The sequence below is a fragment of the Tympanuchus pallidicinctus genome, unplaced genomic scaffold (genome assembly GCF_026119805.1).
Source record: "Tympanuchus pallidicinctus isolate F22 unplaced genomic scaffold, pur_lepc_1.0 scaffold4, whole genome shotgun sequence".
NCBI lineage: Eukaryota > Metazoa > Chordata > Aves > Galliformes > Phasianidae > Tympanuchus > Tympanuchus pallidicinctus.
In genome coordinates, this window is record NW_026294758.1 from 46,097,064 (window position 1) to 46,111,574 (window position 14,511).

A 14,511-nucleotide genomic window follows, 5' to 3' on the forward strand; every position below is an offset into this window, starting at 1 on the left:
GTTTTCACATCAGTCTAGTTTTAAAACACTATGTGCTCTGTAAAATAGTTTCTCACATGCATTTGCTCATGCTCCTATGTGCCTTGGTTTAAAATTCTCAAAAAACTAATTAGAATACTAAATTAATCATTTACTATTTATTTATGTGTTTGAGTATATCTACACAGAATTTAAAATACTTGATTCCTAATTATTCAACTTCTACATACGTGATTTTTTATCACAGGACAAAGGACTCGTATTCATATTTTGAACTACATAGGTTTAATTCACCATCTGCTCATTCTCAATCCCAATACACTATGTTAACGTAATATGGTTGCTTTATAACTTCAACTGAAAATATCGGCTAAATCTGTAAGACTTTTTAAATTAACTCAGCTATTTTCACAAAACCCCTTATTGTACAGTTACAATATTTAATATTTTCTTCTTAATTGTAGAAGAGATTACTTAATTCATGTGTTTATTTTTAAACATCGAATACTTTGAAGGGTTTTTAGATTATGCCTTTTTTTTTTAATGAGCACTGAAGTTACACAGTAATTCCATCAATGTCATCTTAAATCAGAGATTTGTAAGGGAAAAAGTACCTGCTACATATAAAGATACTACAGCGCCTATCCCCTGAAAGTACAATCTTGCCACAGCATCAGAAAGCAAGGACATCTATTTTCCAAAATAAATCTAAGAATTTCAGTAAATATTAAGCATTTTACAAACCACAGCAGTAAATACGCCTTTTATAGGTAAAACAGTCACTACTCAAAATTAAACCTTGATTCTAATGCTATCCTAAAGATATGAAAATTCCCTTTAAAATTTCTTTCACTAACAAACATAATGTTTCTGATATCAGCATACAGACATCACAGGCATGTCCTGGATTTTTAACACAGTACTGATAATAATGGCAGAGTCAGTGACATGACTTAGACCTTGTTAAACACTGTCAAACAGTACTGTTTGTAAAGTTGTGTAATATGAAAAAGGAATAAATAAACAAATGCTTCAGACATTAAAAAAAATGCAATTATACGCATAAATGCATGCAACCAAGTAAAGCTGTTTCCCAATGAAGTATCTTCACTAAGTCTTAATAAGATCAGTCTCTTTTATGCACACAGAAACTTGACAAAGTAAAGGAAATCACTCATTCTTACGTTGCAACTATACCAACAGAAACATACAATTATTTTGGGTGGGAAATAACATTTTAAATCAGCAAATCTAACATTCTCCTAATGCTACAATTTCACAAACCACAGAATGGCCAGGGTTGGAAGGGACCTCAAGGATCATGAATCTCCAACCCCCCTGCCACATGCAGGGCCTCCAACCTCCCCATTTAATACCAGACTAGGATGCCCAAGGCCCCACCCAATCTGGCCTTCATTGCTAAACCATGTCCCTGAGCATCACATCCACATTTCTTCTGAACACCTCCTGGGGTGGTGCTTGGGCAGCCACTTCCAATGCATAATCATCCTCTTTGTAAAGAAATTATACCTCAGTCACTCCACACACACCCTGTGTCTACTCCCTTCACCAGCTTTGCTGTTCTTGTCTGCACACACTTGAGCAACTCAACTTCTTTCTTGCAGTGCGTGCCCAAAACTGAACACAATACTCAAGCTGTGGCTTCACCAATGCCAAGTACAGAGGGACAGTCTCATTCCTAGTCCTGCTGGCTACACTACTTCCCATGCAGGCCAGGATGCCATCCACCTTCTTCGCCACCTGAGCACGCTGCTGGCTCATGTTCAGCTGGTTGCTGACCAGCACAGCACCCCTCTTCTACTGGACAATTTTCCAGCCAGTAATCCCCAAGCATGGCATTATTATGACCAAGCACTGAGCCCAGTGCTTAGGCTTGTTGAATGCCATATAACTGGCTGTTGCCCATTGATCCAGCCTGTCCACATCCTTCTGCACAGCCTTCCTACCCTCAAGCACATCAACACTCCCACTCAGCATAATGTCATCTGGGAACTTACTATGGTTGCACCCAATCTCCTCATCCAGGTAGTTGATAAAAATGTTAAATGAGACTGGCTGCAACACTGAGCCTTAGGGAACACTGACTGTAACCATCTGCAAACCACTTTTAACTTCATTCACAAGAACCCTTGGGGCCTGGCCATCCAAACAGGTTTTTGCCCAATGACCAGTACATCTGTCCAAACTGTGAGCTGCCAGTTTCTACAGGAGGATGCTGTGGGAAACAATGTGCTAAAATGCAAGCAAACAAAATGCACAGCCATTCTTTGTCTATGTAAGCAGGTGATCTTACCACAGAAGTAGACCAGGTTATTCAGGCAGGACCTGTCTTTCATAAACCCATGCTGACTGAGTTTGATCAGCCAGCTGTCCTGCACACACCACATGATGACATTCAGTCCATGACCTTCCCTGGCACCGAGGCCAATAATTATCCAGATCCTCCTTCCAGCCCTTATTTTAGATAGATGTCACATCTGCTAAGCTCCAGTCAACTGTGATCTTCCTGGCTGGCCAGATCTGCTGGTACATTATGGAAAGTGGCCTGGTGAGCAATTCTGCCAACTCCTTCAGTACCGTTGGGTGGATCCCACCCAGCCCTCCAGATTCATGTGTGTGTTGAAGCAGTCTAGTAAATTGCTAATTATTCCCCCCTGGATTATAAGGGCTTCATTCTGCTCCCTGTCTCTGTCTTCCTGCTGAGTGGACTGGATACTCTGAGAACTGGTCTCAGTAATAAAGACCAAGGAAAGGACGGCATTAATTACCTCAGCCTTTTCCCCATCTCTTGTCGCTGTTTCCCTCTTCATCCAACAAAGATCAGAGATTCTCCATAGTCTTTCTTATGTACTTATAACAGCATTAGTTTATTACTTATACGTATGAAGTTTATGTACTTATAACAGTATTTTTATTTTCTTTCGATGTGGTGGCCAACTTAAGCTATAGCTGGCCAAAGCCCTAACTTCTTCCCTGCATAACCTCACAACATTTCTATAGTTGACCTGAGAAGCAATCAGTGGTTCTATTAAATATGCTCTTTGTTTAAAAACATATCCTGTGTTTCCTCGACTTTTTACAACATACATATGCCTAACATTATAAACCGTTACATACCAATTCCTAGGTCTCAGCATTTATTTATTCAATTTTTACCTGCATATTTTGCATTCAATAATCCTCTATTTTGTATATCACATTGAGCTAAGTAAAGGCAATACAACACTGCAGAACAAAGGACACAACTGTATAAAGGCACCAGACAAAATGGCTTATGAGGCTTTAACAGAACAGCATATTTGTAGCAAGTCATAACAAATAGAGCAACTGAAATTTCAAGGAAGAATCCTCATGAAGCAGGAACTAGATTGATGTTGAGTGCTGACTGTGTACAAACACCATAGTTAATAAACAGAACAGAAGCAACAAGGGTACCAATGTACTTAATCTGGCCCTGAGCATAACGTCTGCTGAAATCACAGAGATCAACACGAAGAAACCCCAGTCTGTGATAAAAATTCAAAAGTCAGTGTTCCCTTGGCTGTAATTCAAGACAGATTGCTTGGGCACCTCAGTGAAAATAAGTACATCAACAAGAGTGAATGAATGTAACAAAATGAGTGAGTGAAATCTACTAAGAAATGCATGCGAATAAAAGCAATTCTGTTTACTTTTTTTTTTTTTTTTTCAGACACACTTTGCCTTCCTATACAGTCCTGCACTGAGCTTTTCTACCCTTAGAAAGTGCATGGAAAATAATTTAACAGCTACTTTGATTATAGCATAGCCATCATCAGTGTAAAAAGAATCTGAACACATGCCAAGAACAGGCCATTCAACATTTTGCATATGCAGTTGAGTTCTGAGCTTTCAATTTTGCTGGAATCCATTTTGAATAATGTGTCAGCATAGTTTGATTCATCTCTAAGTGATATTAAAACTCAGATTTATCAAAGAATATCACAAGAAAGCTAAAGAAAAGCGGCAATGTTATTCTAAGATTGAAGCACCCCTGAAAGTGTTCTGTAGACAAAGCAAAAATCAGATAAAGAATTTGAGTTTCAAATTTAGTCTTTCATTTCTCAAACTACTAGAGACAAGAAAGTATCTCAAAAAGTGCAATTAGCCACAGCAAGTTGTTCACTGGGGATAGCTCCAAACTTACTCCTACGCAGTACACAGCTCTCAAAACCACTGTAACTGGTTCCAAAGGGAGTAGTATCCTAACATTATTTGAAAAAGTCCCAGCACAGTCCTGATGGAAAGGATTCTTAAAGGAAAGAACATCTTACAATAGTTTAGGATCCAACATAATAGTGGGGACTTCCAAGTGGAACACAAAACATCTGATCATGGCCCAACACTGTGAGACCTGTCTGAAATGCAAAAAGATCAGGTAAAATGGTAAAGATACATCATGCCAGTGTAACCCAATGAAAGGATCTAAGCAGGAATTAACATTATTTTTACAAAGATCAGAGAGGTAACATCATTGGAAAGAGATGTGAAGTTTCCTTAAATCTTCTGACAGGTTTGAAGCAGGGACACATTTATTTATATAATCCTCATATTTTTAGTACAATTCTATAAAATTCAGTTCTATAAAATTTCTGTTGCTATACTGTATATGGTGAAACTGTTGGCAGCAGTACATGTTACATAAGACTACTCCTCAAGATTCACATAAACTACAAAGATGTATACTTTCAGATGCAAAACAATAGCATGGCCAAGGAAAACAAAGCTACTTGAACAGAATACGGGGCTGGAGGGGAATGAAGAGTGTAGCAGGTAGAGAAGCATGCAGTTCCATAAGGAAGTTTAAAAAGCCAGAAGGGAGTCCATATCAGCTGAAAAAAAGATTGGAAAAAGGCAGGAAGAAGGTGGAGAGGTCTGCACTTAAAGAATAAAAAATAAGAAGAAAAGACCTTTGAAAATCAGAAATCAGAAATTAGAATGGGGAGAGAGACATAAACTAAGAAGGAAAGGTTTAGGTTAGATATTAGGAGGAAGGGTGGTGACACACTGGAACAGATTGCCCAAGGAGGTTGTGGATGCCCCATCCCTGGAGGCATTCAAGGCCAGACTGGATGTGGCTCTGGGCAGCCTGGTCTGCTGGTTGGTGACCCTGCCCACGGCAAGGGGTAGAAACTAAATGATCACTGTGGTCCTTCTCAACCCATGCCGTTCTGTGATTCCATGATTCTATAATTCTATGATTTCACGATTCCATGACTCTATGTAGGTGATGAAAGAGATTTGCATGGATGAGGCAGAATGGATCAGGCAACCTATCTACTGCCTGATCTAACCGTTGGCAATTCTGCCTGCAGCAAGGTACTTGGAACTAAATGATTTTGACGTCCATTTCAACCCATGCCATTCCATGACTCTGTGAGTCTGACTCTACATTAGTACCCAGTGTCAGAGTGGCCTACATCCATTGAACACTTCAGATGTCAAAGAACACTGATAACTTACATCCCAATTTTGCCAAAAAGCAACTTAGTCCACATTCTGGGTTTAGGTTGCATCCTTTCTGTTATTAACCAATATTCAGAGTATAACTTGCAACAGCTACCAAATTTGAGATTTTTATCTCAAATATATAAGGTCTGTACTGATGATTTAGAAGTCCAAGCCCCACTGCAAATCATGCATGAGAAAACTACTAATTCTCAATTATTTTTTTTTTTTAAAGCACATTGAAAAATTAGGAGAATAAAAGTCACAAATTAAAGGAATTTTCACTAGGAAACACTAGGATCAAAACTCCAGGCATGCTTTTTACCCATTTCTCTACATCTGTGTATTACCGTACTATTTTTCATCAGAGAAGCACACCTATTTCTAATGCACAGCACAGGTATAATTTAGGACAGAGTAAATTTTGTAATTGCTAACATTTTACATCTCTGCAGACACCTGAAGTTGTAAAGAGAATGAAGAAAAGAACTCCCTGTGGCAACAGAAAGTCTAACTTCTCAAGGAAACAGAACACCTACCAGATGTAATGGATTCTTTCATTTATTCAGTCAGAGAGTTCCTGTGTAATAATACGCTAACCAGAAAATCCAAATTTTCATGAGTGGCAGCCAATGAAATGTTACTTGCTGCTTAAAAGAAAGCTGCAAAAGTGATGAGCTACTACATCTGCAGTTTAAATCAACTAAACTGATGCTGAAAGCTCTGGAAGAAAAAGGTAAAACTTAAAACATCACTGGCGCCTCATTTTGGATACTTCAGATGAACAAACAGTTTCAGTCTTTGTATCTTTTGAGCTTAAGTTTCTAAGCTGTAAAATGCAGATAATGATATCACCTAATTCACAGACCAGTGTTATATTAATGTTCATGAATCTTACTGATGCAACAATGACAAGTACTACAAAAACAGGATTTTTGACTTTTTTTCTTTTCTTTTCTTCTTGGTTCCAGGTTTAAATAATGTGTGACTGCACATTATATGCTCTGAAAAAGGAATATAAAGTGAATGAACATAGCTAATGGAGCAAACTCCAGTGGAACAAAATACATTTGCTTGTAAAACTCAAGATCACATTATTACATACCACCATAACACAGACATTAAAGAAAACGACCCCTTAGTTTTGACAGACCGATTCGTCAGTGCTCTGTTCTGTAACATTGCTACTCCTTTTTGAAGTAGTTTCTACATTGGTGTAAGAAAGATGTGATGATCTACTGAACTGTTAACAGTTCAGTTTTAGTCTGCTCTGGACAAAGAAATACACAGCATCTTTTGAAGTCATGAAGACAAGTCAAAATACACAACACACGACTACCTGAAAATCTTAGGCTGCCATTTTAGTAGCATGCCTCTCAAGCACTGTGTGGTCAATTTCTTTTGTTTTTACCAGCAAAAGAGATGCTGCACGAAAAGGCCTTATTACAGCAACAAATGCAGTAAGAATGCAAATTCTTACTGGCTTAAAAGGAGCTACTGCATTTTACACTCATGTGTAGTGAACTACCCTGATAAATACAAGTGTTATTTTACCTAGCTGATACACAGCAAGGCATCCTAATTTGATTGTATAGTAAAATAGGTTTGCTCCATTTCTAACTTCAATTTCTTAAACAGGTGTGTATATATGCAATTATATATGGGTGGTGAACATCAAACTCACCATCAGCACACCCTCCACAATAAATGAATAAAACATTTGAATGGAATATCAAGACTTAGCAGAGTCTGTGCTAAAGATAGCACATCTACTCCCAGAAAATCTCTAGGACTGTAATATCACTGTGCACTGAAGCTGCTTAGTGATGTGCAAGGAGAGTCTGTTTATGCCCACAAACAATATTTATCAGCAAACAGACAAAGCTAATGGAAGAATTAAAACAAAAACAATAAGCACAAATACACAAGACAATTCACTTGGCTGCGTATCTCTGGCATGACAGTAAACAGATGACACTGTATCTGTTTCTGCTTCCTGGAGAATCAGCAGTAAGGTAAGCACTGCTCTATACCCGAGTAATCCTGGATAGAAAAAGTGAGCTCTCTCTAAAGATCTCAGAGGTTTGGAGAGTTCAGTCTACTCAAAGTCAACTTCAGCCATTATTTTAGCTTTTAACAGATAAAAGGTGCTCTGTCACTGCATAAAAAATTATGCCGAGCCTTCTCTTGCAAGCAGATTACCTAGAAGAAGGTTAAAAATTTACAGTTTAAAAACGTTCCAACTACTGTTGATTGTGTAATGCAGACGCCACAGAAAGCCCCCTCAAAATCTTTTTTGCTTTGTTGTTGTTGCTGTTGTTTTCTCCTTCATTTGTTCTTTAACAGCCAACCTTAAAGGTTAAACTTACAGAATTCACCAGCCCCATTTAGGTGACTGAATTAAAACGTTTGTACTCAAATAGTCTAAACTGCTCCCTTAAGTTTCTGCTGTCTCTGCAGTATACTCAGGATGATAATTCAGGCGCATCCATTAAAATCAGGGAACTAAGAAAGATCAACAAATTAATGCATTTTCAGTCTCCATTTAATTTTAAAGGAGAGATTTAATATCTTTGTTTCCAAATAAAACTTCCCTCGTGTTTAAATACTTTTTTAGCAAATAGAATGTATTAAAATTCAAGAACAAAGTGATTTCAATATGAATGTAAAATCCAGAGTAAATATTTTCCTAAAGATTGGTTCTAAATCACAAACCTACACAGACAGGTACGTAATGGAATTCCTAAAATTATATAGGAGACTAATTCACAAAAGCTCTCCACTGGCATTGGCCAAAAGACGACCTCATCACCCCATCAATAAATACCTTCTACCATAATACAAAAGACTGCATCTTCTGTGCACAGCAAAACCCAGTAACTATTTGAAAGACAACTGCAGATTACCATATCAGAGCTTTGTGAGAAGTAAACACTGGCTTCCCTACGGCACCTCAGAAAGACACACAGATAATGTTAAAAATAGCACCAAGACATTTTTAAGATCACAGCCAGAATGATTCCCCAGGATGAAAGATTTTTCATGCCCTCATGCACCTTCTTCTTGAGAACTCTGATGATAATGACAAGACTTCTTTAAAAATGCATCGTGAATTTACTTCCGGTACATTTTATAGAAATTACTGCCAAAAAAAAAAAAAAAAAAAAAAGCTGCAAGTCCCATATTCAACACTATGAGCAAATTACAGCAGCAGGAAGCAAAGCATTGTAGACAATCATAAACATCAAAAGAACCTTGATTTTAGGCTTTCTTTCCCTGTATGCGATGTATCATATTTACACTTAAATTTAAATATTTAATGCAGATGTATTCTGCCTGGCTGTCTGCTTTTTGTGATTGTGCATATCTCTAAAGCAAAATGACAAAAAGAAAGAATACATGAGTAATTAGATACTGCTACTTTTTCATACCTGAACGTTGTTACACACAACGCTAAAAGACCGATTATACTCCTGCTTACCCATGAAAGTAAAAAGAACTGTTCATATTTTTCCTAGAACCTGGGAAGTCAAAAACACGATATGAATTTCAATATAATTACATTAAAAGTGAAATCTGAAACACTTTTAATACTAAATGCCCTCTAAAATATTGGTGAGTCACTTCACAGCTATCCTTCCCAAATGTAACAGCAATGTGCAACAAAACTGAATCCAACGTACCTGCTATTCCAACTGAACCCATGTCAGACTGCATCAAATCCTTTTGGCCAAGTACAGTTGAAACATTTAATTTTCCTTCACAATAATTTATTCACATTTAGTAAACATTATTCTTATAGATCTAGCAAGGCTAATGTTGTCCTTTTCAGATACTTATTCTCTTAAGATGCTCTTCAAATTCATTTTGTTATCATCACTTAGACACCTCTCACTGGCTGCATATGTTGAATAAATACATCTTACCAAGTGCAAAATACCAGCACATCACATCCCAGTGATGTGTAAGACATATAACATAGAAAAGGCACCGTTACTTTCCACAACGTTTTTTTCCTGTAGAAACTCTATAAATGTTTGCTTTTTAGTACATTCTCACAAAGCCTTAGATGGTTCCTGTGCCATAATCCCTTCCAGTGTATTTTTACATATTCTTGTAGCATAATCCTTCAAACAAGCATTTTTATTTCCAGTCGCACAACTAGACATTGTGCCTTCCATACTTGAAGGAAGCATATAAGCAGGAGGGACAATGGCCCTATTTACGTGTTTGGATAGTGATAAGACAAGGGGGAATGGTCTCAAACTGAGGCAGGGCAGGTTTAGGTTAGATATTAGGAGAAAGTTTTTCACACAGAGGGTGGTGACGCACTGGAACAGGTTGCCCAAGGAGGTTATGGATGCCCCATCCCTGGAGGCATTCAAGGCCAGGCTGGATGTGACTCTAGGTAGCCTGGTCTGCTGGTTGGTGACCCTGCACATAGCAGGGGAGTTGAAAACTAAATGACCTTTAAGATCCTTTTCAACCCAGGCCATTCCATCACCTTTGCAAGTCTTCTTCAAAAGCCATTTACTTTCAAAAATGTCGATCAATAAATCAGTAATCCTGCCCTCTCTCTTCCACCGGCAAGCAGTTCACTGTCCAGGATTGACAGCTCTCTCAACCTCTTACTGCAAATTCAGGCACACATTTGCAGGCCCTAAATTTACAAGCTGTTTTAGACACAGGGACCACCTTTTCTCCATTTGAACGTTTTCTACTAATAAGCCTGCAATAAACAAAGCTAACATATACCATCAGTATACAACACTTGGGAACAAAATGCTGAGACCTCAAATTTAACCAGGGTTCATTCAATGTTCTCAGTGGTTACACACAGAATACCTGCACCAACATAAAAATATCCACATTGCAATTTACACAACGGCTGCTCCGAAAATAATGCATCCTGTTTTATGATGTTGGCCCACAACATCAGAGGAGATGGTGGTGGTATGGCAGTAGAAGCTGAACCCTCCCATCAATATCCAACTGCATGTTGTTACTATGTGACAGATGGCAGCAGCGAGGCAGTCTGACAGAATGGTGTCTGACATGGCAGTGCAGAGGGAGCAAAGCTGTGTCACTGAATTCCTCCATGAGATAAAAATGGCACCTACTGACATTCACCAATGGTGGCTGAACCTTTATGGAGACCAAACAGTGCATGTGAGCACAGTGAGGTCGTGGATGGTGCGTGTCAGCAGTGGCAACAGCGAGAGCGGGCCATCTCCACTGGCATGTATGCCCTTTTTCATCACGGGAGAAAATGCATAGCTAATGGTGCTGACTGTGCTGAAAAACAATGTCTTCTGGCTGAAAATATGCATTGGCAAGCAATATTATCGTGCTCTTTATTACCTGTTGTAGTTTCCATGGAAATAAATAGAAGGCATTACTTTCAGAGCACCCTACATAAAAATATTATTTAACATAAAAACATATACAATATATCCCCAAAATATCTGAATATTTTCATTGTCAAAAAAATATTACTCCCAAAAAAAGCAGACAAAAAAGAACAAACATGAGAAGCCAGAAATAAGTCAAACTGTTATAATGAACAGCTCATCATCCTCTGGTTTCTTTCTAAAGTACCTTCCCATTTATAAATAGCCAATTTACATCTCCATTTCACATCAATTCCAGACTTTGTTTCAAAACAAGCAAAAAAATAAACAAGTTTGAGACACATTTTTTAATCCAACTGTCACAAAGCAGGATTCATTTTTGTTTTGAAATTATCTATTTTGTAACATTTACTTATTGCCTATTCATAACTTTTTTCACACCTGTTACTACAACAATTACCAGCTGGTACAACTCAGCAAGTACCAATTTTCAAACAATTAAATGCACTGACTAGAATACCAATTTCCAAAGACACTCCCATTTAGGATTCTATTATACTTATTACAGTTATCAAAGCAAAATTAACAGTAATCTCTTATTTTGTTGCATATTGCAGGTCTGAAATTACATCAAGTTTTTAGAAAATGTGCCATACATTGTATATGGCTTTAAAATTAAAAAAAAAAAAAAAAAGTTTTTCATTTACTATCTTCTTTTCAGGAAGTCTACTTCCTCGTTAATCTCAAGAACTGATTTTTATTCTTACACCATACTCGTAGAATCGGTATTTCAGAAATGTTCCTCTTTTTATCTTTATACTCATTATTTCATTTTCCAATGTGGAAAACTGGAGTGTATTTTATGCATACCATTATTACAGTTTTGCTGCATACATTTCCTGTGGTAATGCCATTACTTATGTTAAACTCAACAGTATGGAATTCAAGTTGTTAAATGAAGAATAAAATAACCAAGGCTATTACTTTCCTCCTATAGGACACATGGTCTTATCTGTTTTGTAGAACACCACATTTTTTCACAACAAGAAAAGTTGTTGATGCTGTTATTTCAAAACATACTTGTAGATGAAGGGTAAATGACAAACACTATTCTCCTTTAAGTCAGAGTTACACCGCATACCCAAAATCGATTTTTAGATGGTGATCAACATTTTTATTTTGAGATTAGAAAAAAATGTTTAAAACTGCTCAACATTCAGTTCTACTTTAGATATAGCATAATTTGGACAGTCTTGCACTCTCTTGAAATCTCAATTTCCTGCTTACACCATCTTAACTCCAGCAAGGTTGTCAAATGATGTACGTAGTTTCCACCTAGTGAGCTCCTATTTCAATCATCATTTACCATTTTATTCTGAATTAAAGAAACAATTTAAAGTACATAAAAGTAATTTGAGGCTGAGTTTGACTGATGTATTACGAGCTTCCTAATTAAAATTAAAAACATTGGATAGAAGGATATCTCCTTTTGATTCATCATTTAAAAAAAAAAAAAAAAAAATCACTGCAATGACTTTTTGCCCTACCATTAATGGTTAACAGCCATATTTAAATTCCCCTGCTGCAAGGATGCTTCAAAATAACATTGAATTAAATATAAAGAAAATAAATATAAAATCAAGGAATGTGTAGTTGTTGGAAAAACTCTAAACAATTTTATTCTTTTCCTAAATTTGCCACTAGGCCTCACCTCTTCCATGTATTACAAGACTACCCATTTTCTTCCAATGTCTGCTTGCTCTGTAAGAGCAATGATTTGATTCAAAAATGCCAAAGAAACAAGCAGGGCTGAGATTACTTCCATTAAGACAGCAAAACTGAAGAAAAAAAGAAAAGACATCTGACTATAGCCTCAGAGAATATGCACCAAATAACATTTCCTTAACATGCCCTAACAGATTAAGGCACAGAAGAGAATTTGAATTGGAAATTAATTCTTTATCTGCTGTCATGAAACACGGACATTATTAAAACAAGAAAATATTTCAAACGTAGTACAGTCTAATCCTTTTTAAGCTCTAGTCCAAAATAACACCAAACTAATGGTCAAACACTTAAATTACATGAAGGTAAAAGTTTAAACAAAACATACTTTAAATAACGTCACATGAGTGTCTCCAAAAACATGGAGAAAATGTAAGCTGTTATTCAGTTTTATCCAACCATTGCCATCATTTATACTTTCAGTAGCAGAAAAGAAGTATTTCAAAGAAGTGTGAAATAAAATGAACAATTTCAGAAGAATACGGAAGAGAATCCACCTATAGAATGTGTTAAAAAATCCAAAATAAGCTTTTATGAAAGAAATTCCATCTGAAAACTGCAGACCACTGATATTTGGGTAGCAGGCACAAATCCTGGTATGAACACAGACACGATCTCACAAAATACAAGTACTGCCTTCACAGCTTTGGGAATACACAGGCAAAATCAATTTAAATGACCCTGCACAGGAGTTCACACTTGTCCTCATCTAGGTCATAAGATATAATTTTATTAGGCATTCTGGATTATACATCCTCATTATTATCTCAGCATCTTGGTATTGCAGCCTGGCATGAAACTGATAATGGACTGATATATTCCCCTCATTAAGTACCACAATGCCCCTTCATGGTGATCTGTGAATTGCAGATGTACAGCTCTGAGTCACACCTGTCAAGTGACAAACACTCATACACCAAATTAGTGTCTACAGATCAAACCTGAGACCAGTAAGAGGACAGCAGAAAGTAACAAATAACAAATATCTAGAAGAAGACACATGTATCTACAGATAGACAGAACAAATATCTATCTACATACCTATCTGTCAGGTAGAAAGTATGACTTTTTTTTGTCAGAGGGTCCCCTACCCCAGGGTGCCAGGGGAGAAAGTATATATAAGACTCAGACAAACTGCCTTCTCACTGAAATCTGTAAGGAAATGAGTCCTCCCTCACCCTGGTTTGCACAGGCTTCTCCCAAACTTTCCTTTTCTCCTTAGCTTTTACAGACTTCTACTCTTGCTAAAGCTTCCTTTAAGTACAGATTTTCAGTACAACCATTAGATCAGTGAAATTTTCTACAGATGTTATACAGTATATTTCACCTTACACATACTTTTAGTACTGTATGAAATAAGCACTTTCTTGAAAATGGATTGCTTTAAATGCAAGGAAATGCAAAGCAAAAACAAAAGTAAGCAAGCCTGTCTACTGCATGAGACGGAAACATCAGTTTTCTTTATTTTCCTCCCTCAGCTTCACTCAAGGGAGGAAGGGGATTATCAGTAGGTAAAAGTAGTAGCCAGAGCTATTCGAGGTGTTCACCTAACCTAAGAAAACACGCATCTCAAAGCATAGATTTTATATCCAAGAAGGTAACAGCAGTGTAGAGTGAAACTTGAATCTTCACGTATCATATGTCCATAGGCACAGCTGAACAAGCATTAGGTTCAAACTGCAACCAACTGGAAAGTCCAAGTTGGTAGTTCAGATGTTGACACCTACCTATGTAATATTCATAGTGTTTTCTGTTTTGCATAATCATAGAATTCAACACTTCTGAGATCAGATCGCAGTACAAGAGGAAGAAGGAGATAGAATACCTACTATTTTCTTTTCTACTCACAGTTCCATGCACGGATATATTCAATTTGGGAAATTAATGGTTTTATCAAAATAATCTATAC

General features: G+C 37.1%; 1 protein-coding gene across 4 annotated transcripts in view; it reads right to left on the reverse strand.

The window, feature by feature from the left end:
- KDM4C (lysine demethylase 4C) overlaps positions 1-14,511 on the reverse strand; it is a 299,770-nt gene that overhangs the window by 175,531 nt on the left and 109,728 nt on the right. The window lies entirely within an intron of this gene.